Source organism: Bombina bombina, chromosome 6 (assembly GCF_027579735.1).
Source record: "Bombina bombina isolate aBomBom1 chromosome 6, aBomBom1.pri, whole genome shotgun sequence".
In the NCBI taxonomy this organism is placed as follows: Eukaryota; Metazoa; Chordata; class Amphibia; order Anura; family Bombinatoridae; genus Bombina; species Bombina bombina.
The window spans coordinates 913,106,586-913,132,075 of record NC_069504.1 but is presented as its reverse complement, the minus strand read 5'-3'; the positions used below and the strand labels follow the sequence as shown (position 1 = coordinate 913,132,075).

At 37.9% G+C, this 25,490-nt stretch overlaps 1 long non-coding RNA gene across 1 annotated transcript; it reads left to right on the top strand.

Moving 5' to 3' along the window:
• Positions 1 to 97: 97 nt before the first annotated feature.
• On the top strand, positions 98 to 21,132 carry LOC128662374 (uncharacterized). The gene is made up of 2 exons (XR_008402768.1): positions 98 to 168; positions 20,639 to 21,132. It is a non-coding gene; the product is annotated as an uncharacterized LOC128662374 (long non-coding RNA).
• Positions 21,133 to 25,490: the final 4,358 nt, after the last annotated feature.

The following is a 25,490-nucleotide window of genomic DNA, read 5'->3' as shown; positions in this document are numbered from 1 at the left end:
AGAAAAAAGCTGGGGGAGGTGGAATAGAAATTAGAACAGCCGGGAGCTGGGATTCATTGGTTTCAGCCACACCCCGGTTTCAGGTAGGGCAGGCGCAGGCACAGGAAGGGCGTGCGTCACGCCTGGCAGGGATTCGTCCTACGCAGAATGAAAGTGATTGGATGTTAGGTGATTGTTTACTTACTGATAAGAAATTTGTCCCACGAAAGTTTAGTTTCCCTTATAAAGACATTTTATTACACCTGGTTTCATAAAGTGAACCGACTGAATTATAGTTCTTTTGTGTTTGTGGTGAAGCCTTATTTTACCGTTTTCAATTGCTCAGTCATTGCACTATATTTTACTATGTACAATTGCTCCAGGGACTCTGAGCAACTGAGTTAAATATTTTATGATTCAAATGCACGAGACAGTTGTTCTGCAGATACCCAATTTTTTTTTATTTTTTTTTTTAAACTATTTGCAACAATTAGCAAATACCTTATACAATGAATGCTTAAGTACTGTTGCATTCCATTTTTAATGGTTTTAGTTAAATCATTTATAAATTAAGTGTGCTTGGGGAAATGTGTTTACTGGCAGCCAATATGAAAATAAGATATAGCTACATACTCTCCATGGCTAAAATGGGGTTAAAGGACCATATTAGTCTAAAATAAAATACATGCTCTAATTTGTTAAAAGTATTATCGACCTGCACTGATATTGTTTTAAATGGACAGTCTACAATATAATGTGTATTGTTTTAAAAGATACATAATCCATTTATTACCCATTCCCCAGTTTTGCATAACCAACACAGTTATATTAATATACTTTTTACCTCTGTGATTACCTTGTATCTAAGAACCTTCTGACAGCCCCCTGATCACATGACTGTGACTGTTTATTATCTATTGACTTGCATTTAGCATTGTTTTGTGCTAAATCTTAAATAACTTTCTGTGCCTGAACACAGTGTTATCTATATGGTCCATGTGAACCATCAAGTCTTTTGTTGTGAAAAGCAATTTAAAAAGCATATGATTAGAGGCAGCCCTCAAGGTCTAGAATACCAAGAGAAAAAAGCAAATTTGATGATAAAAGTAAATTGGAAAGTTGATAAAATTACATGTCCTATCTGAATAATGAAAGTTTATTTTTGACTAGACTGTACCTTTAACTCATGCAACACAGTAAAACTACATTCGGCAACCGCAGAGCACTGCAGGTCAGAGCGGAAACTGCTGCTGATTTAATGAGCAGCACTAGGAACACAACTCATCTGTGTAACTATAGCGCTGCTGATTGGTTCAGTAGCGGTTTCTGCTTGGCACCTGCAGTGCTCTGCAAGTCCTGAGCATTATGTCAGGGTTAAAGGGACATTGTCCACTAGACTTTTCTTTGCATAAATCTTTTGTAGATGAACCATTTATATAGCCTATCTGGGAGTATTTTTTTGTAACAATGAATAGTTATGCCTATTTTTAAATATAATTGTGCTGATTTTCAGATTCCTAACCAAGCCCTAAAGTTTTAGATTTATACTGATGTCTACAGACTCATGGTTGTGTAAGGGGTCTTTTCATATGCAGGGGAGGGGGGAGTGTCTGCTCTTCCTGCTTTCCCAGCCCCTTTCAGTTGATGTCATATCCTAACCTCATCAACATTGTTAAAGTGAAAGTAAAGTCAGGCTAATCGGTATTTAGAATTGAAATATGTTTTAAAAATAAAGGTCAGTTTAATTCATGATTTTGTTGTCTGTGTTTTATAAATAGCTTTTTGTTCCAATTCAGTTTGCCCAACTCTCTCGGCGTTCCCCCACCTGCAGTAAAAAAAAAAAATAATCATTTGTAGTGACGATTACAGCAGTATCAAACTGATTGGGTCCCCCATTGGCGTCTAAATCAGTTAGATATACGCCCACGACTTGTAATGCGCATGCGGCTAACTCTGAAATCTGTTCCTTATACATACGGCGGGTGGGACCGCTGATCACAGTGAGAAAGATAAAGCCGGAAGAAAGCGAGGGGACGGAGGAAGCGATAGAAGAGTAAGATCGCAATTATATAAATATTTCAAAAAACTTAAAATTTAAAAAAATAAAAAGTTAGCGACTGAACTGTTTGATAGTAAATTGAACTAAAGCAGTATTCAAATGGAGTTAAATTTACTTTCACTTTAACCTGGGGGCTTCTAAGTAAGTTTTTAAAAGGTTTTATACTTGATTTTAATCAAAAGAAAAAATATAAAGTGTTTCACTCTGTGTAAGTGATACAACAAGTAAACCACAAGTATAAACAAAATAAAAAATGTGATCAAACAAACACAGTGCACAGAATATAATTTGGCATTAGGATAATTAAACTATAGATGTTAAATTCTTAGGCAGACAACTTGACCACTACTCTATCAGTTCCCACTGATGTTTTTAAATGTATTTAAAAGGGATACACTCTATAATGTAAGTGATACAACAAAGCAAATACAAAATATGATCAAACAAGCACAGTGCATAGATAGAAATGCAAAAAATAATACACCACATATGAAAATAGATGTAGAATGTACACTTTATTTTCTTGAATTCTTCTGTTATAGTAATGTCTTAGGCTGGTTTCCTCAAAAAGATAGAAACATAGAGAGAGGTGGCGATTTTTCAAGCTGAGGCGGACAGGGGCGCACATAGGCGCCCTGTCTGCTGCAGCTCGCCTCCGGCAGGCTGAATTCTCCTAATGGAATTCAGCATTGCACACAAGCGCTATTTTGCGCTTGCATGCAATCCCGCCCGCGCACAGCCAATCACGCGCGGGCAGGAGCTATCAATCTCCCTGGTCGGACTAGACTGCAGAGATTGAATTTCATCACTTTAGAGGTGGCGAAAGATTAGGAGAGCAGCGGTCTGATGAGCGCTGCTTGTTAAATTCGGCGTGCAGGTTCTCTTGTGAGAACCTGCAGCCGTAGTGGGTCGAAAGGCTTGCAAAGCCTTTGATAAATCAACCCCATAGTGGTAGTCACATGGGGGAGAGCTTCTATAGCTCTAAGTTATAGATGTTATTTTTAAATCCCACTGGCATAGACCGGAACATGTATTCCAAGGATTTATTACAATATTAAAAAAAAAAATGTATATGTATAAAAACAGATATAATACAAACAAATCTTACAGAGTCTGGCACAGATTTCAATCAAGGGATTGCACACCCGCAGCATGTATTAGACCTGTAAACTTCCGAGGGACCGGTCTTTTTCAAGTAACCTTAGTTTATCTTTAGTCACTACACTGCTCTATTTGTAACCAGGCAATGTCCCATTCATCTGTTGATGCCGCACTGTGAATAATTTTTTTCTCCAACGTACGTTACCTCACTCTCAGGCCACTTTTTCAAGGATTAATTTTAAATACATTTCAAAATGTTGGTGGGAACTGCTGGAGTGGTGGTCAAGTTGTCTATCTGGGAAATTGGCATCTAGAGTTCAATTCCCCTAGTGGCAGATTGTATTCTGTGCACTTTGTTTGATCACATTTTTTTTATTTTTTTATATTTGATTTTTATATCAGTATATATGCATATTCTTCTTGATAGTATTGTCTATTGCATGCAGTTATATGAGAATTGGTGTATACTGTCCCTTTAATAGTCTTAACATTATTTGCTCTAATGAATCAAAGCATGTAAGCTTTAAACTATAATGGCCCTTTAAATGGACAGTGCACTGTAAAATTGGCTTCTTCTAATGTGTTTGCAATTACTTTTTTGTACAAGGTCTAAAGTTTAACATGTAAGGGAATGGTTCGTTTCGGTATATTTTTTTACACAAAATAGCCAACTCTGCTAATTGAAACCACAACCCAATGAAATGGACTGAGCTTTTTGGGAGAGCAGGCCTCATCTCATCTCTCTATATGTACACAAAATTATTGTTAGAGAGACTAATACTTGGGACCTGATGATTAAAAGCTCTCCACTCAGGTGAGATGATCTAAAATGATCCTTCAGCACTGCAAGATCTCTGGTGAAATTTTCAAAAGGTATATTTAGCTATCCTGCTTCAAGGGGCATTCCCTGCATTTCTCTATGTGAATGAGAGACAAGCCCAGTGAAATATAGCACAGCATGACATGAGATTTCTGCTGCATTTACACCTTGTGCTTTGTATTCTATTTTACTTTACACTTCAGATTAAATTGTATTACATTTAAACTTTGCACTTTTTATTTTGTATTTTATTTTGTATTCAGCAGCATATTTAGGATTGGGATTTTACAAATTCTGTTTCTTTGTAACTTTAACAAATTAGGGTCATACTTTGTATATTTATATGTATCTTTTACAAATTACATTGCACTTTGCTTTTCTTTTAAAATAAAACTGATAAACTGTCAGCTTCATTTTCCCAGAGAGATTCATTACTTTCCATAGGCCAGATAATCAAACATTATCTAGTTTGGATAGAAATTATCGTGCAGACTTCACAGAGGCTGAACTCACTGAATTTTCTAAGAAAAAGGGTGGAACCTGAAAGTCCCAGAGAGATCAGAAATGCCTTCCATGGAAAGTAATGGAGAACATTTTGGGCTGATATAAAGGGTCAGTTTGCATCAATTACAAATTCAACTGAAATGTTTTTACTACAATGTAACTTGATTTTGTCTATTTTAGTATATATTACTTTTCTGTTAGTTAAAATAAGTGTATTGTGATTTTATAGCAAACTTCACCTGCATATAGCTAGCGTGACAAATCCGTGAGACCAGCTTGATTAAAATGCTTACATTATTTCACAGGAATTGTGAGAGAGCTTCAGACATACCCTGTTGTTTTACAATGGAGCAAATACAAAGTGCAATGTAATTTGTAAAAGATACACATAAATTTACAACATATGATCCTAATTTATTAAAATAACACAGAAACTTTCAAAACATCATTAGAATTCGTAAATCATTGCTCAAACTAAATCTAAATGTATGAAAATATAGAATATAAAGTGCAAAGCTCAGTTACACTTAAAGGGACACTAAACCCAATTTTTTTATTTTATGATTCATATAGAGCGTGCAATTTTAAGCAACTTTCTAATTTACTCCTATTATCAATTTTCTTTCTTCTCTTGCTATCTTTATTTAAAAAGCAGGAATGTGATGCAAAGGAGCCGTCCCGTTTTTAGTTGAGAACCTGGGTTATGCTTGCTTATTGGTGGGTAAATGTAAGCCTCCAATAAGCAAGCGCTATCCATGGTGCTGAACCTAAAATGGGCTGGCTGCTAAGATTTTCATTCCTGTTTTTAAAATAAAGATAGCAAGAGAACAAAGAAAACGTGATAATAGGAGTAAATTAGAAAGTTGCTTAACATTTTATGCTCTATCTGAATCATGAAAGAAAAAAAATTGAGTTCAGTGTCCCTTTAAGTCAAAATTAATACTTCACGATTCAGATAGAGCATACAGTTTTAAGAGACTTTCCAATGTACTTCTATTATAAAATTTTGCACATTCTTTTTGTATACACACTTTCTAAAGCACCAGCTCCTACTGGTTCACAGGGTATATGTATACTAGTCTGTGATTGGCTGATTGCTGTCACATGATACAGGGGGCCAGCAAATGGGGGGAAATAAATTTGTCAAAATAAAAAATCAAAGTAAGTGCTATTGCATTGTGTTTTTATTTTGCACTTGTTCATTATGCAATTCTATTGCATTTAGATGTCCTTTAAGTGTAATTATACTGAAATAACCCAATCTAAAGTGTAAAGTAATATAAAATACAATGCACAAGGTGTAAGTGTAACAAAACTCTCATATCATGCAGTGCTATATTGCACTGGGCTTATATACAGAAATAAGAGTGATATTGCAGTGCTGGAGAGTTCTTCCCTTTTTCTTTTGAGCATCCAGTGAGTTCATTCCCTGTGAAGTTTGCACTACAATTTATCTCCAAGCTGGAGAATCCATTGAGTGTCAGTCCAGCCACCCACTGGGAGCATGATTTCTTCTAAACTTACTTGTTGACATATTTGTATAACCATTACTTAAGTATTGACATTTTCAGTAAAGGTGGGGATACAACAGGCAATATCAGCTATTTCAAATGACAACATCAAGGTAAAGGAGCTATATGTAAACAATTTAATTCACTCCAGCAGATAAGAGCGAGGGGGGTAAAAACACATTATACTGTCCCTTTATGTTCCCAATGATCCATTTTACCTGCTTGAGTGTAATACACTTTTATTTTGACATTTGAAATAGTTGCTTTTTCCTACTGAAACCACAACTTTTACAGAAAATTTAAATGCTAAATACTTAAGCATTGGCTATATAAAACCGATGTAAACAAGATCCAGCAGAAAAAGTTAGACCCCCAGAAGGGGGGATAGATATGTGCTAAAATGTTCATTTTAAATTATTCTTTCAAATAATTAGGCTTTGGTATACAGACGTAAGGGCATATATCTCTGCATAAAGAGTGATAAAATGGGGGCGTGTCCGATCTGCGATCTTGACTGGTCGCACATTCCCAGAGCTCTGAGCGAAACTCTGAAAAATCTGCCGATACCAGAGCCATCCAACAGCGAATATCAGTTACTAGCAAGCTCCACAATTGTGCTACTCCGTAGCATAATACTTTACAAGATATCAGCTGTATTTTTTAAGTTGGAGTGAGGCATAGGACAATTGAGGCCTAGGGCGGAGGCTCATAATCGGCAGCGCTACCCCCCTCGGTAACCCGAGGTTTTCAGCCAAAACCAGGCACATCTGTATTTTATAATTAAGCCTGAATATATAACCTTACAGCGCACAACATCTCTGATAAATAGCAAAAAGGAGCAAGGAAAATGCTATCATAACGCACACATGGCCGCAGAGTGGAAATCAGATTTTTTGTCTCGCATCAATCTCTGCCTGGAGAATCTTGAAAAATGAATACTAAACATATTTGAAAGAGCACCATTTGACTACCTAATGGAACGTTATGCTACAACTACAATACAAGCACCTGTTACCGGAACTCCAGATATACGCTTAAAGACGGAAGATAAAGCAACCACGTAGGATCCTGCTTTACCTAAAGACCTACAGAAACATACACAACAGGAGGTCCCAATACCCGCAACTCAATGGGCTTGAATTACTACAGAATACACAGAGAACATCCATCCCCTTTACAGATACCTTCCAAGCAAGGGAGGGACTTTGCCAATATCTGCATCATTAAGGGAGCTCGGTGGGGACTCCCTGATCACTTTAAAAATCAGCAAAGCCCAATCCGGGCCTACACTCATCTATGACAGCGGGGTGAAAGACAGCTCTCCACAACCGGACTTCTGTCCAGACCTTGAAAGTTTAACTATCTTCAAAGAGCTAACAGTTAACGCACCTTCAGAGAACTTGTTATTTTCATGCTGGCCCCGGCGCTCTGTACGGGAAGGTTTCTGTATAGTAGACATGTGCGGTTCGTTTCGGATTAATTCGGAAATTCGGTAAATTCGGTAAATTCGGAGATTCGGATCGATTCGGATTTCCGAATTAAAATACTTCCGAATCTACCGAATGAATCCGAAATAGCTGCCGTATCTCCGAATAAATCCGAATTAGCTCGTTAAGATTCGGCATTTCCCCATAGGAAACAATGGGAGTTTCGGCTGAAAAAAAACTAACACCGCAGCCCCATTGTTTCCTATGGGGAAACACTAAGTCTGCACCTAACACCCTAACATGTACCCCGAGTCTCTAAACACCCCTAATCTAACACTTATTAACCCCTAATCTGCTGCCTCCGCTATCGCTGACACCTGCATTATTTTATTAACCCCTAATCTGCCGACCGAATATCGCCGCCACCTACATTATAACTATTAACCCCTAATCTGCTGTCCCTAACACCGCCGACCCCTACATTATAGTTATTAACCCCTAATCTGCCTCCCCCAACGTCGCCGCAATCTAACTACAAGTATTAACCCCTAATCTGCCGACCCGATATCGCCGCCGCCTACATTATAACTATTAACCCCTAATCTGCTGTCCCTAACACCGCCGACCCCTACATTATAGTTATTAACCCCTAATCTGCCTCCCCCAACGTCGCCGCAATCTAACTACAAGTATTAACCCCTAATCTGCCGACCGGATATCGCCGCCGCCTACATTATAGCTATTAACCCCTAATCTGCTGTCCCTAACACCGCCGACCCCTACATTATAGTTATTAACCCCTAATCTGCCTCCCCCAACGTCGCCGCAATCTAACTATAAGTATTAACCCCTAATCTGCCGACCTGATATCGCCGCCGCCTACATTATAACTATTAACCCCTAATCTGCTGTCCCTAACACCGCCGACCCCTACATTATAGTTATTAACCCCTAATCTGCCTCCCCCCAACGTCGCCACAATCTAACTACAAGTATTAACCCCTAATCTGCCGACCCGATATCGCCGCCGCCTACATTATAACTATTAACCCCTAATCTGCTGTCCCTAACACCGCCGACCCCTACATTATAGTTATTAACCCCTAATCTGCCTCCCCCAACGTCGCCGCAATCTAACTACAAGTATTAACCCCTAATCTGCCGACCGCAAATCGCCGCCACTATAATAAATGTATTAACCCCTAAACCGCCGCACTCCCGCCTCGCAAACACTATAATACATTTTATTAACCCCTAATCTGCCCTCCCTAACATCGCCGCCACCTACCTACAATTATTAACCCCTAATCTCCCGCCCCCATCGTCGCCGCTACTATAATAAGGTTATTAACCCCTAAACCTAAGTCTAACCCTAACCCTAACACCCCCTAACTTAAATATAATTTAAATAAAACGAAATAAGTTTACTATAGTTAAATAAATGAATCCTATATAAAACTAAATACTTACCTGTAAAATAAACCCTAAGATAGCTGCAATATAACTAATAGTTACTTTGTAGCTATTTTAGGATTTATTTTTATTTTACAGGCAACTTTGTATTTATTTTAACTAGGTACAATAGTTATTAAATAGTTAATAACTATTTAATAACTACCTAGCTAAAATAAATACAAATTTACCTGTAAAATAAATCCTAACCTAAGTTACACTAACACCTAACACTACACTATCATTAAATTAACTAAATAAATGAATCATATTTAAAACAAAATACTTACCTGTAAAATAAACCCTAATATAGCTGCAATATAACTAATAGTTACATTGTAGCTATTTTAGCATTTATATTTATTTTACAGACAACTTTGTATTTATTTTAACTAGGTACAATAGCTATTAAATAGTTATTGACTAATTAATAGCTACCTAGTTAAAATAATTACAAAATTACCTGTAAAATAAATCCTAACCTAAGTTACAATTAAACCTAACACTACACTGTCATTAAATAAATTAACTACAAGTACCTACAATTATCTACAATTAAATAAACTAAAGTACAAAACCCCCCCACTAAATTACAAAAAAAAACAAACACTAAATTACAAAAAATAAAAAAATATTACAAGAATTTTAAACTAATTACACCTAATCTAAGCCCCCTAATAAAATAACAAAGCCCCCCAAAATAAAAAAAAATGCCCTACCCTATACTAAATTACAAAAGTTAACAGCTCTATTACCTTACCAGCCCTGAACAGGGCCCTTTGCGGGGCATGCCCCAAAGAAAACAGCTCTTTTGCCTGTAAAAAAAAAACACAATCCCCCCCCCCACATTACAACCCACCACCACCATCAGAAGTCTTGATCCAGGCGGCATCTTCTCTGTTCATCCATCCGGAGCGGAGCGGCAGCATCCTGAAGACATCCCACGCAGAGCATCCTCTTCTTTCTTGATCCGACGACTAGGTGACTGTACCTTTAAGTGACGTCATCCAAGATGGCGTCCCTTGAATTCCGATTGGCTGATAGGATTCTATCAGCCAATCGGAATTAAGGTAGGAAAAATCTGATTGGCTGATTCAATCAGCCAATCAGATTCAAGTTCAATCCGATTGGCTGATGGAATCAGCCAATCAGATTGACCTCGCATTCTATTGGCTGTTCCGATCAGCCAATAGAATGCGAGCTCAATCTGATTGGCTGATTGGATCAGCCAATCGGATTGAACTTGAATCTGATTGGCTGATTGAATCAGCCAATCAGATTTTTCCTACCTTAATTCCGATTGGCTGATAGAATCCTATCAGCCAATCGGAATTCAAGGGACGCCATCTTGGATGACGTCACTTAAAGGTACAGTCACCTAGTCGTCGGATCAAGAAAGAAGAGGATGCTCTGCGTGGGATGTCTTCAGGATGCTGCCGCTCCGCTCCGGATGGATGAACAGAGAAGATGCCGCCTGGATCAAGACTTCTGATGGATGGAAGACCTCTTCTTGCCCCGCTTGGATGAAGACTTCTGCCGGTCTGGATGTCCTCTTCTGCCCCATCGGATGAAGACTTCGGCCCGCTGGGTGAAGACACGGTAGAGAGATCTTCAGGGGGGTAGTGTTAGGTTTATTTAAGGGGGGTTTGGGTTAGAGTAGGGGTATGTGGGTGGTGGGTTGTAATGTGGGGGGGGGTATTGTGTTTTTTTTTACAGGCAAAAGAGCTGTTTTCTTTGGGGCATGCCCCCGCAAAAGGCCCTTTTAAGGGCTGGTAAGGTAATAGAGCTGATTACTTTTGTAATTTAGTATAGGGTAGGGCATTTTTTTATTTTGGGGGGCTTTGTTATTTTATTAGGGGGCTTAGATTAGGTGTAATTAGTTTAAAATTCTTGTAATTTTTTTTATTTTTTGTAATTTAGTGTTTGTTTTTTTTGTACTTTAGTTTAGTTTATTTCATTGTATTTAATTGTAGGTACTTGTAGTTAATTTATTTAATGATAGTGTAGTGTTAGGTTTAATAGTAACTTAGGTTAGGATTTATTTTACAGGTAATTTTGTAATTATTTTAACTAGGTAGCTATTAATTAGTCAATAACTATTTAATAGCTATTGTACCTAGTTAAAATAAATACAAAGTTGCCTGTAAAATAAATATAAATGCTAAAATAGCTACAATGTAACTATTAGTTATATTGTAGCTATATTAGGGTTTATTTTACAGGTAAGTCTTTAGTTTTATATAGGATTAATTTATTTAGTTAATTTAATGACAGTGTAGTGTTAGGTGTAATTGTAACTTAGGTTAGGGTTTATTTTACAGGTAAATTTGTATTTATTTTAGCTAGGTAGTTATTAACTATTTAATAGCTATTGTACCTAGTTAAAATAAATACAAAGTTGCCTGTAAAATAAATATAAATCCTAAAATAGCTACAATGTAACTATTAGTTATATTGTAGCTGTATTAATAGCTAGTAGGGGGCTTAGATTAGGTGTAATTAGTTTAAAATTATTGCAATATTTTATTATTTTTGCTAATTTAGTGTTTGTTTGTTTTTTTGTACTTTTCTGATGGATGGAAGACCTCTTCTTGCCCCGCTTGGATGAAGACTTCTGCCAGTCTGGATGTCCTCTTCTGCCCCATCGGATGAAGACTTCGGCCCGGCTGGGTGAACACGACTCAAGGTAGGGAGATCTTCAGGGGGGTAGTGTTAGGTTTATTTAAGGGGGGTTTGGGTTAGAGTAGGGGTATGTGGGTGGTGGGTTGTAATGTGGGGGGGGGGGATTGTGTTTTTTTTTACAGGCAAAAGAGCTGTTTTCTTTGGGGCATGCCCCGCAAAAGGCCCTGTTCAGGGCTGGTAAGGTAATAGAGCTGTTAACTTTTGTAATTTAGTATAGGGTAGGGCATTTTTTTTATTTTGGGGGGCTTTGTTATTTTATTAGGGGGCTTAGATTAGGTGTAATTAGTTTAAAATTCTTGTAATATTTTTTTATTTTTTGTAATTTAGTGGGGGGGGGTTGTACTTTAGTTTAGTTTTTTAATTGTATTTAATTGTAGGTACTTGTAGTTAATTTATTTAATGATAGTGTAGTGTTAGGTTTAATTGTAACTTAGGTTAGGATTTATTTTACAGGTAATTTTGTAATTATTTTAACTAGGTAGCTATTAAACAGTAAATATCTATTTAATAGCTATTGTACCTAGTTAAAATAAATACAAAGTTGCCTGTACAATAAATATAAATGCTAAAATAGCTACAATGTAACTATTAGTTATATTGCAGCTATATTAGGGTTTATTTTACAGGTAAGTCTTGAAGCTATATTAATAGCTAGTAGGGGGCTTAGATTAGGTGTAATTAGTTTAAAATTATTGTAATATTTTATTATTTTTGGTAATTTAGTGTTTGTTTGTATTTTGGTACTTGTATGATGGATGGAAGACCTCTTCTTGCCCCGCTTGGATGAAGACTTCTGCCGGTCTGGATGTCCTCTTCTGCCCCATCGGATGAAGACTTCGGCCCGGCTGGGTGAACACGACTCAAGGTAGGGAGATCTTCAGGGGGGTAGTGTTAGGTTTATTTAAGGGGGGTTTGGGTTAGAGTAGGGGTATGTGGGTGGTGGGTTGTAATGTGGGGGGGGGGATTGTGTTTTTTTTTTTACAGGCAAAAGAGCTGTTTTCTTTGGGGCATGCCCCGCAAAGGGCCCTGTTCAGGGCTGGTAAGGTAATAGAGCTGTTAACTTTTGTAATTTAGTATAGGGTAGGGCATTTTTTTTATTTTGGGGGGCTTTGTTATTTTATTAGGGGGCTTAGATTAGGTGTAATTAGTTTAAAATTCTTGTAATATTTTTTTATTTTTTGTAATTTAGTGTTTGTTTTTTTTTGTAATTTAGTGGGGGGGTTTTGTACTTTAGTTTATTTAATTGTAGATAATTGTAGGTACTTGTAGTTAATTTATTTAATGACAGTGTAGTGTTAGGTTTAATTGTAACTTAGGTTAGGATTTATTTTACAGGTAATTTTGTAATTATTTTAACTAGGTAGCTATTAATTAGTCAATAACTATTTAATAGCTTTTGTACCTAGTTAAAATAAATACAAAGTTGCCTGTAAAATAAATATAAATGCTAAAATAGCTACAATGTAACTATTAGTTATATTGCAGCTATATTAGGGTTTATTTTACAGGTAAGTATTTTGTTTTAAATATGATTCATTTATTTAGTTAATTTAATGACAGTGTAGTGTTAGGTGTAATTGTAACTTAGGTTAGGATTTATTTTACAGGTAAATTTGTATTTATTTTAGCTAGGTAGTTATTAAATAGTTATTAACTATTTAATAACTATTGTACCTAGTTAAAATAAATACAAAGTTGCCTGTAAAATAAAAATAAATCCTAAAATAGCTACAAAGTAACTATTAGTTATATTGCAGCTATCTTAGGGTTTATTTTACAGGTAAGTATTTAGTTTTAAATAGGATTCATTTATTTAACTATAGTAAACTTATTTCGTTTTATTTAAATTATATTTAAGTTAGGGGGTGTTAGGGTTAGGGTTAGACTTAGGTTTAGGGGTTAATAACCTTATTATAGTAGCGGCGACGATGGGGGCGGGAGATTAGGGGTTAATAATTGTAGGTAGGTGACGGCGATGTTAGGGAGGGCAGATTAGGGGTTAATAAAATGTATTATAGTGTTTGCGAGGCGGGAGTGCGGCGGTTTAGGGGTTAATACATTTATTATAGTGGCGGCGATTTGCGGTCGGCAGATTAGGGGTTAATACTTGTAGTTAGATTGCGGCGACGTTGGGGGAGGCAGATTAGGGGTTAATAACTATAATGTAGGGGTCGGCGGTGTTAGGGACAGCAGATTAGGGGTTAATAGCTATAATGTAGGCGGCGGCGATATCGGGTCGGCAGATTAGGGGTTAATACTTGTAGTTAGATTGCGGCGACGTTGGGGGGGGCAGATTAGGGGTTAATAACTATAATGTAGGGGTCGGCGGTGTTAGGGACAGCAGATTAGGGGTTAATAGCTATAATGTAGGCGGCGGCGATATCGGGTCGGCAGATTAGGGGTTAATACTTGTAGTTAGATTGCGGCGACGTTGGGGGGGGGCAGATTAGGGGTTAATAACTATAATGTAGGGGTCGGCGGTGTTAGGGACAGCAGATTAGGGGTTAATAGCTATAATGTAGGCGGCGGCGATATCGGGTCGGCAGATTAGGGGTTAATACTTATAGTTAGATTGCGGCGACGTTGGGGGAGGCAGATTAGGGGTTAATAACTATAATGTAGGGGTCGGCGGTGTTAGGGACAGCAGATTAGGGGTTAATAGCTATAATGTAGGCGGCGGCGATATCGGGTCGGCAGATTAGGGGTTAATACTTATAGTTAGATTGCGGCGACGTTGGGGGAGGCAGATTAGGGGTTAATAACTATAATGTAGGGGTCGGCGGTGTTAGGGACAGCAGATTAGGGGTTAATAGCTATAATGTAGGCGGCGGCGATATCCGATCGGCAGATTAGGGGTTAAATAATGTTATTATAGGGTTTGCGATGTGGGGGGGCCTCGGTTTAGTGGTTCATAGGTAGTTTATGGGTGTTAGTGACTTAGTGTACTAAATGGGTGTTAGTGTAGTAAAAACATACCGAATTTCGGAACGGAATAGAACCGAATTCAGCCGAATCCGAATAAATCCGAAACGAATTTATTCGGATCCGAATAAATCCGAAACGAATTTATTCAAATTTTGCCGAATCAAATTCGATCCGAAACGAAATTCTAAAAGTCCGAATCGATCCGAACCGAAAACGAACCGAATTTTTTAGCGGTGCACATGTCTACTGTATAGGCATCGGAGCAACTCTTCTCAAACAGGCAAGAATTTGGGGAATAGATCCCCTCAGAACACCACCTTAATCAATTTGCCTGGCTTGCTACTTAACGAGTCACTTTAAAATTTACTACATGGACATAGCGTTTTTTTTTTTTTCTTTGTTTTTTCTTAGTCCCATGAGTAATACAGTTCTACCTATACGTATATATATATTTGCTATGTCATTGGTTGTTTGAAGTTATCAAAATAAATATTAATATTAGGTTATCTAGTTTTTAAGTTTTAATCCTCTTTCTACAGCGGACTTGATAAATCCTGTTAGTATTCTCTCTGTGGCTTGACCTTAAAATATGTACGGGGACAACAGATCGCACATCTTTACATGATGACACCATAAAATATATATATTCTTCACAGTACACCACGTAGCACATATGTTTACTAACTTCCTATACCACCCTCTATATACCAATGTTTCTTTTGGGGGTTTGTGGTGGTCCCTGGGGAAACAATTATCACAGTATTGATAGACGGTGGGCTTATAGGATCAGTGCACCACTGTTTTCAGATATGGAGTTGTTATTTTTCTATGGTCCTATCCTGTGGTCTACGGACAGGACTGTGGGGAGGACAAACAAAAAAATAAAAAAATAATGCTATATTTAACACAGGGAGAGTCATTTATATACAATGCTACTAGACGATGCCCATATGTGCACTTATTTCAATAGCACAACTATGTACCTACACAACTTCAATGTGGAATCCAAAATGTATGCTCAATTTTGTACGTATACGGTAGCTCATGTAGATGTAAAGTTATCCTCTTCTTTCTTTGTCATAAAATATATTTTTCCTTTTTATCTTTTTTTTATACTGCCACATATATAGTTTTTAATTCCTATCCTTATAACAATGACATTTATAAGATGTTATATAATTGTACTTTGTTAATTGTATGTTTGAATGCGTTGTATGTTTTCTCAGGCCTAGATTTGGAGTTCGGCGGTAGCCGTCAAAACCAGCGTTAGAGGCTCCTAACGCTGGTTTTGGCCGCCCGCTGGTATTTGGAGTCAGTGATTAAAGGGTCTAACGCTCACTTTTCAGCCGCGACTTTTCCATACCGCAGATCCCCCTACGCCATTTGCGTAGCCTATATTTTCAATGGGATCTTTCTAACGCCGGTATTTAGAGTCGTTTCTGAAGTGAGCGTTAGAGCTCTAACGACAAAACTCCAGCCGCCTGAAAATAGCAGGAGTTAAGAGCTTTCTGGCTAACGCCGGTTCATAAACCTCTTAACTACTGTACCCTAAAGTACACTAACACCCATAAACTACCTATGTACCCCTAAACCGAGCTCCCCCCACATCGCCGCCACTCGATTAAAATTTTTAACCCCTAATCTGCCGACCGCCACCTACGTTATACTTATGTACCCCTAATCTGCTGCCCCTAACCCCGCCGACCCCTGTATTATATTTATTAACCCCTAACCTGCCCCCCACAACATCGCCGCCAGCTACTTAAAATAATTAACCCCTAATCTGCCGACCGCCACCTACGTTATCCCTATGTACCCCTAATCTGCTACCCCTAACACCGCCGACCCCTATATTATATTTATTAACCCCTAATCTGCCCCCCACAACGTCGCCGACACCTGCCTACACTTATTAACCCCTAATCTGCCGAGCGGACCTCACCGCTACTATAATAAAGTTATTAACCCCTAATCCGCCTCACTAACCCTATCATAAATAGTATTAACCCCTAATCTGCCCTCCCTAACATCGCCGACACCTACCTTCAATTATTAACCCCTAATCTTCCGATCGGAGCTCACCGCTATTCTAATAAATGGATTAACCCCTAAAGCTAAGTCTAACCCTAACACTAACACCCCCCTAAGTTAAATATAATTTTTATCTAACGAAATAAATTAACTCTTATTAAATAACTTATTCCTATTTAAAGCTAAATACTTACCTGTAAAATAAATCCTAATATAGCTACAATATAAATTATAATTATATTATAGCTATTTTAGGATTAATATTTATTTTACAGGCAACTTTGTAATTATTTTAACCAGGTACAATAGCTATTAAATAGTTAAGAACTATTTAATAGTTACCTAGTTAAAATAATAACAAATTTACCTGTAAAATAAATCCTAACCTAAGATATAATTAAACCTAACACTACCCTATCAATAAAATAATTAAATAAACTACCTACAATTACCTACAATTAACCTAACACTACACTATCAATAAATTAATTAAACACAATTCCTACAAATAAATACAATTAAATAAACTAGCTAAAGTACAAAAAATAAAAAAGAACTAAGTTACAGAAAATAAAAAATATTTACAAACATAAGAAAAATATTACAACAATTTTAAACTAATTACACCTACTCTAAGCCCCCTAATAAAATAACAAAGCCCCCCAAAATAAAAAATTCCCTACCCTATTCTAAATTAAAAAAGTTACAAGCTCTTTTACCTTACCAGCCCTGAACAGGGCCCTTTGCGGGGCATGCCCCAAGAAGTTCAGCTCTTTTGCCTGTAAAAAAAAACATACAATACCCCCCCCCCAACATTACAACCCACCACCCACATACCCCTAATCTAACCCAAACCCCCCTTAAATAAACCTAACACTAATCCCCTGAAGATCTTCCTACCTTGTCTTCACCATCCAGGTATCACCGATCCGTCCTGGCTCCAAGATCTTCATCCAACCCAAGCGGGGGTTGGCGATCCATAATCCGGTGCTGAAGAGGTCCAGAAGAGGCTCCAAAGTCTTCCTCCTATCCGGCAAGAAGAGGACATCCGGACCGGCAAACATCTTCTCCAAGCGGCATCTTCGATCTTCTTCCATCCGGAGCGAAGCGGCAGGATCCTGAAGACCTCCAGCGCGGAACATCCATCCGGACCGACGACTGAACGACGAATGACTGTTCCTTTAAGGGACGTCATCCAAGATGGCGTCCCTCGAATTCCGATTGGCTGATAGGATTCTATCAGCCAATCGGAATTAAGGTAGGAATTTTCTGATTGGCTGATGGAATCAGCCAATCAGAATCTAGTTCAATCCGATTGGCTGATCCAATCAGCCAATCAGATTGAGCTCGCATTCTATTGGCTGTTCCGATCAGCCAATAGAATGCGAGCTCAATCTGATTGGCTGATTGGATCGGCCAATCGGATTGAACTAGATTCTGATTGGCTGATTCCATCAGCCAATCAGAAAATTCCTACCTTAATTCCGATTGGCTGATAGAATCCTATCAGCCAATCGGAATTCGAGGGACGCCATCTTGGATGACGTCCCTTAAAGGAACAGTCATTCGTCGTTCAGTCGTCGGTCCGGATGGATGTTCCGCGCTGGAGGTCTTCAGGATCCTGCCGCTTCGCTCCGGATGGAAGAAGATCGAAGATGCCGCTTGGAGAAGATGTTTGCCGGTCCGGATGTCCTCTTCTTGCCGGATAGGAGGAAGACTTTGGAGCCTCTTCTGGACCTCTTCAGCACCGGATTATGGATCGCCAACCCCCGCTTGGGTTGGATGAAGATCTTGGAGCCAGGACGGATCGGTGATACCTGGATGGTGAAGACAAGGTAGGAAGATCTTCAGGGGATTAGTGTTAGGTTTATTTAAGGGGGGTTTGGGTTAGATTAGGGGTATGTGGGTGGTGGGTTGTAATGTTGGGGGGGGGGTATTGTATGTTTTTTTTTACAGGCAAAAGAGCTGAACTTCTTGGGGCATGCCCCGCAAAGGGCCCTGTTCAGGGCTGGTAAGGTAAAAGAGCTTGTAACTTTTTTAATTTAGAATAGGGTAGGGAATTTTTTATTTTGGGGGGCTTTGTTATTTTATTAGGGGGCTTAGAGTAGGTGTAATTAGTTTAAAATTGTTGTAATATTTTTCTTATGTTTGTAAATATTTTTTTATTTTCTGTAACTTAGTTCTTTTTTATTTTTTGTACTTTAGCTAGTTTATTTAATTGTATTTATTTGTAGGAATTGTGTTTAATTAATTTATTGATAGTGTAGTGTTAGGTTAATTGTAGGTAATTGTAGGTAGTTTATTTAATTATTTTATTGATAGGGTAGTGTTAGGTTTAATTATATCTTAGGTTAGGATTTATTTTACAGGTAAATTTGTTATTATTTTAACTAGGTAACTATTAAATAGTTCTTAACTATTTAATAGCTATTGTACCTGGTTAAAATAATTACAAAGTTGCCTGTAAAATAAATATTAATCCTAAAATAGCTATAATATAATTATAATTTATATTGTAGCTATATTAGGGTTTATTTTACAGGTAAGTATTTAGCTTTAAATAGGAATAATTTATTTAATAATAGTTAATTTATTTCGTTAGATAAAAATTATATTTAACTTAGGGGGGTGTTAGTGTTAGGGTTAGACTTAGCTTTAGGGGTTAATCCATTTATTAGAATAGCGGTGAGCTCCGGTCGGCAGATTAGGGGTTAATAATTGAAGGTAGGTGTCGGCGATGTTAGGGAGGGCAGATTAGGGGTTAATACTATTTATGATAGGGTTAGTGAGGCGGATTAGGGGTTAATAACTTTATTATAGTAGCGCTCAGGTCCGCTCGGCAGATTAGGGGTTAATAAGTGTAGGCAGGTGTCGGCGACGTTGAGGGGGGCAGATTAGGGGTTAATAAATATAATATAGGGGTCAGCGATGTTAGGGCAGCAGATTAGGGGTACATAGGGATAACGTAGGTTGCGGCGGTTTACGGAGCGGAAGATTAGGGGTTAATAATAATATGCAGGGGTCAGCGATAGCGGGGGCGGCAGATTAGGGGTTAATAAGTGTAAGGTTAGGGGTGTTTAGACTCGGGGTACATGTTAGAGTGTTAGGTGCAGACGTAGGAAGTGTTTCCCCATAGGAAACAATGGGGCTGCGTTAGGAGCTGAACGCTGCTTTTTTGCAGGTGTTAGGTTTTTTTTCAGCTCAAACAGCCCCATTGTTTCCTATGGGAGAATCGTGCACAAGCACGTTTTTGAGGCCGGCCGCGTCCGTAAGCAACTCTGGTATCGAGAGTTGCATTTGCGGTAAAAATGCTCTACGCTCCTTTTTTGGAGCCTAACGCAGCATTTGATTAAACTCTCGATACCAGAGTTAATTTTATGGTGCGGCCAGAAAAATGCCCGCGGAGCGTTAACAGCCCTTTTACAGCCGAACTCCAAATCTAGGCCTCAGTGTGCTTAGTTTTAGCATTAGCATCTAACAACCTATTTGTTCATAATATTCCAGTAATGATCCCCTATTAGATGCAGTTTTCTTTTTCCCTTTTTATTTTTATTTTCAACTATACATTAACCACTGGACTTAAACAAGATCATATCAACGGGTCCATGAGTGACCTAACTTATATATAAAATGGGGACAAAATGAGGACTATAAACCTATATATGGAATTCTTTTCAGATATGATGTAAATATCTGGTACAATGTCTATTCTATATATGATGTATACTTGTTGTCCTCAATAAAAATATAATTAAAAAAAAGTGATAAAATAAGGAGGCCTGATCTTCCTGCAATCTCAGGCAATTTCAATGGCTTGTGGTTTCAAAGAGCAAAACCATCTATTTCATATCCAAACATAAATCTAAAGGAACAAGTTCCCATCAATTTTATACTCTGTATCTGGTGTAACAAGTAATTGGAACCACAGGAAACCAATTTTACAGCACACTGTCCCTTTAAAAGGGAGAAAAATGTACAGTACACTGTCCCTTTTAAAGTTGCAAGGCATTGTCAGTTCATACAATTAGGCTTATGTTGGATATTTTCAACTGGCTCCCCATACACTCCAGAATACAATTTAAAGTATTAGCTCCAACCTACAAAGCACTCAACAGTCTAACTCCAAACTATATTTCCTCTCTCATAGTGAAATATTCCCCATCCCGTCCTCTTCGATAAACATCTGACCTACGTCTCTACACTCCTGTTATCTCTGGTCCCACTCCCGCCTCCAAGACTTCACACGTGCTGCTCCTGTCCTTTGGAACTCTCTACCCCGCTCCATTAGACTGTCTCCAACCTTGTATAGCTTCAGACGATCCTTGAAAACCCACCTATTCAGAGAGGCTTACCATCTCTCCTCCATCCCGCATCCGAACCAAACTAATACATGAACTGCCTGACTCACTGCTGCAAATACAACTAATGTAACAAGCTACCCCAACCTTATGTCTCTGCACCCTAAACCTATAGACTGTGAGCTCTCCGGAGCAGGGCCCTCTTCCTCCTGTGCTAGATTTGTTTCGTTTTGTTATGTTTTATATTTTATCACAAATCTTTGTCATTGTATACCCCTAACTTTGTACCCAGCGCTACAGATTTTGGCGGCGCTATACAAATAAATGATAATAATAATAATAATATTTTACATTTTAATTGCTTAGGCTTCTAAAGAAATATAATCTATTTTTCATTATGAATTAAATATATTGTGATGTAGAGTAAAATCAATTCATTCATGCAAAGTTCTTCTAGTATCATACAAATCATTCTTTAGTAAAATATTTAAAAAAAATCTCAACATCCCTTTTTCAATCGCATATCTATTTCATTTCCCACTCCTATAGTCCAATTGTCCAATTCAGGATCTTGATTTATATTATAATCCCCTCCCTTCTGGGAAAAAAACATTTTTTTCTTTCTTTTTTTTTCTGATCGCATAACATTTTACCTGCGTATATACGTGACTGAGCTTTTTAAGTTTGAATAATATACTAGCCTGCAAAATCTGAATAAATGTAAGTGCATTCAATATTAGACTGTATCACAATAGCTGTAATTATATTTTATATTATATCTGAAGAGTTCAAAAATGTTTTTATATAATAGCCATACTTAGTTTTTATTTTGAGTCTGAGTAAAAGACAAATGAAAAGTTTCTATCATGTGTACTTATAGATATATTTCTTTATTATACTCTTTATATAAATGCAAGGTTCTGTCAGAATAGCAAACATATTAGATCAGCAAACGGAAATGACGTTTCGTCACCTGTCTGACCGCAAATACTCAATGCGCATGCGCTCCTCATCATCGGATTCCAATCCTAGCACGTCACACATTACAATCTACACATTAGATTCTTGGACACTTGTTAAAACACTCTAAGAACATAGCCATCAGATTGATGGACACTTTTTAGAACACATGCGGGAAATACAAACGCCAAATTATATATATATATATATATATATATATATATATATATGTGTGTGTGTGTGTATATATATATATATATATATATATATATATATATTTATATTATATACTGGTAGATCACTTGGCTTGAGAAAGGGCACTGCCCGAAATGTCGCCTATATCTGTGAGCTTGTAACAAATCACTGAATTGAAATTCAGGAGTGCTGCAGTCTATTCATCGTTCTTATATATATTTTATTTATTTATTTATTTATTTATTTATATATATATATATATATATATATATATATATATTTATATATATATATATATTTCATTCCTTATATTTTATTTAATTTTAATTTGTTAAACTTTTTTAATGTGTTAAACTTCTATAAGAGCTTTTTTTAATATGTTAAACTTTCAGAAGACATTAAATAAATAGTGTATTTAAAAATACATATAATTCATGGTCTATTCGTATTTCCATCATTCAATAACAAAATGCATATACGTATACTCTGTGCACTTTTGCACATGCTCAGTAGCTGCATCATAAAGTGTGCATATAAAAAGAATGTGCAAGATTTCATAATGAAATTAATTTGGAAAGCTCTTTTAAATTGCATGCTTTCACATTCATAAAACTTTCATTTTAACTTTAGTGACCCTTTGACATTTGTTTCTAATGTTATGTCTTTTATTTGCCAGTATGGACATTTTCCTGAAATACAGATTAATCACCAAATCTACAGACATACCAACAGCATAAGACACTCACCATATCCTACAACTATGTTTCAATAATATTACACCATACAGTAACAAATGTATCTCATGTACTAGAGCTGGGCGATATGGTCAATTTTTCTCAAATTCTTAAGATTCCACCTTAACCCCTTAACGACCAAGGACGTACGCCATACGTCCTCAAAAAAAATACACTTAACGCCTGAGGACGTATGGCGTACGAGGCATCGAGGCATCCTGCAATAACCCCCCTTGGCCATCCGATGCAGAGAGAGCCACTCTGTGGCCCTCTCTGTACCGGACATCGATGGCCGGTTTCGTTGGTGGGAGCCAGTCTGGGAGGCGGGTGGGCGGCCATCGATGGGCCGTATGATGTGGAGGGGGGCGGGATCGTGGGCCGGAACGCCGGGTGCGCGCGCGCGTGCACGAGGGGGCGCACGCGGGGGTAGGGAACGGGTGGGAACCGCTACACTACAGAAAAATGATGGGAGAAAAGTGTCAGTGAGGGCCAAATATATGTAAATATATGTCGATCTAAGAGATCTGGGAGGGGGTGGTGGGTTGGTCTTTTGGGGGGGGCAAGCTACACTACAGAAAATTATTTAAAAAAAAGAATAAAAACATGTTTTACTATAAACTGGGTACTGGCAGACAGCTGCCAGTACCAAAGATGGCTACTAATAAGTTAGAGGGGGATGGGTAAAGAGCTGTTTGGGGGGTATCAGGGAGGTTGGGGGCTAAGGGAGGGTTCCTCCAGAGCAGCATATGTAAATATGCCTTTTTAAAAAATTTTTTTATCAAGGACACCTTTTTTTTTTAGTACTGGCAGACTTTCTGCCAGTACTTAACATGGCGGGGACAATTGTGGGATGGGGGAGGGAAGAGAGCTGTTTGGGAGGGATCAGGGGGTGTAATGTGTCAGGTGGGAGGCTGATCTCTACACTAAAGCTAAAATTAACCCTGCAAGCTCCCTACATGCTACCTAATTAACCCCTTCACTGCTAGCCATAATACACGTGTGATGCGCAGCGGCATTTAGCGGCCTTCTAATTACCAAAAAGCAACGCCAAAGCCATGTATGTCTGCTATTTCTCAACAAAGGGGATCCCAGAGAAGCATTTACAACCATTTGTGCCATAATTGCACAAGCTGTTTGTAAATAATTTCAGTGAGAAACCTAAAATTGTGAAAAAGTTTCATGAAATATACCAAAATGGGCCTAGATCAATACTTAGGGTTGTCTACTACACTACAATAAAGCTAAAATTAACCCTACAAGCTCCCTACATGCTCCCTAATTAACCCCTTCATTGCTGGGCATAATACACGTGTGGTGCGCAGTGGCATTTAGCGGCCTTCTAATTACCAAAAAGCAACACCAAATCCATATATGTCTGCTATTTATGAAAAAAGGGGATTCCAGAGAAGCATTTACAACCATTTGTGCCATAATTGCACAAGCTGTTTGTAAATAAATTCAGTGAGAAACCTAAAGTTTGTAACAAAATGTGTGAAAAAGTGAACAATTTTTTTTATTTGATCGCATTTGGTGGTGAAATGGTGGCATGAAATATACCAAAATGGGCCTAGATCAATACTTTGGGATGTCTTCTAAAAAAAATATATATACATGTCAAGGGATATTCAGGGATTCCTGGAAGATATCAGTGTTCCAATGTAACTAGCGCTAAGTTTGAAAAAAAGTGGTTTGGAAATAGCAAAGTGGTTCTTGTATTTATTGCCCTATAACTTGCAAAAAAAAAGCAAAGAACATGTAAACATTGAGTATTTCTAAACTCAGGACAAAATTTGGAAACTATTTAGCATGAGTGTTTTTTGGTGGTTGCAGATGTGTAACAGATTTTGGGGGTCAAAGTTAGAAAAAGTGTGTTTTTTTCCATTTTTTCCTCATATTTTATATTTGTTTTTTATAGTAAATTATAAGATATGATGAAAATAATGGTATCTTTAGAAAGTCCATTTAATGGCGAGAAAAACGGTATATAATATGTGTGGGTACAGTAAATGAGTAAGAGTAAAATTACAGCTAAACACAAACACTGCAGAAATGTAAAAATAGCCTTGGTCCCAAACGGTCAAAAAATGGAAAAGTGCTGTGGTCATTAAGGGGTTAAAAGAAAGGCAAATTACATAAATAATAAAGGGAGGGGTTCAGTGTTTAAAAGTCAACACTTCTTTTACTCAGGAAGTGCTCCGCACAATCACTCAAAGTACTCACTCCCCATAATCCCAGTCAATACTTCAGGGTAACAGTTTACCCAACCCAGGCATCTGGCTCTTGTAATGCCGTTGTGTGCACTGTTGCGCAGAGGGGCTCTGTGTCTCGAGACGGTATGTGGTTCACAATCCACTGGCCCTCCTCTCGCCTGTTAGCGTCTCCGCTTCTCATGCAGTACACACAGACGCTTCCAATGACATCAGCGTTAGGGGAGGAGTAAAGTTAGGTGGTGCTACGGATCTCTGCAGGAAGGTAAGGATCAACTGGATAATAGTAGTACTGTAGAAAGCAACGATCCACTCCTTCAATTGGTAAAAAAAACACTTTATTCAAAACTTGTTTAAAAGCATAAACGGAAGCTCCAATTATAGAACATAGCGGGTGCAGCACTAGGGTTTTTTTACCCATTGAAAGAGTGTATTGTTGCTTTCTACAGGCAAATGACATAGCCTATCCTCTGCGGGAAGAGCTTGGGGCCAGCTCAGTGCCATTACTGAGACCATTGAGCGCTCTGGTTCCGATGTCAGGGTTAGGCTTTCCCCTGTTAGCTCAGCAGGTCATGCAGAAGGTGGTCCAGGAGTCCAGACTTAGA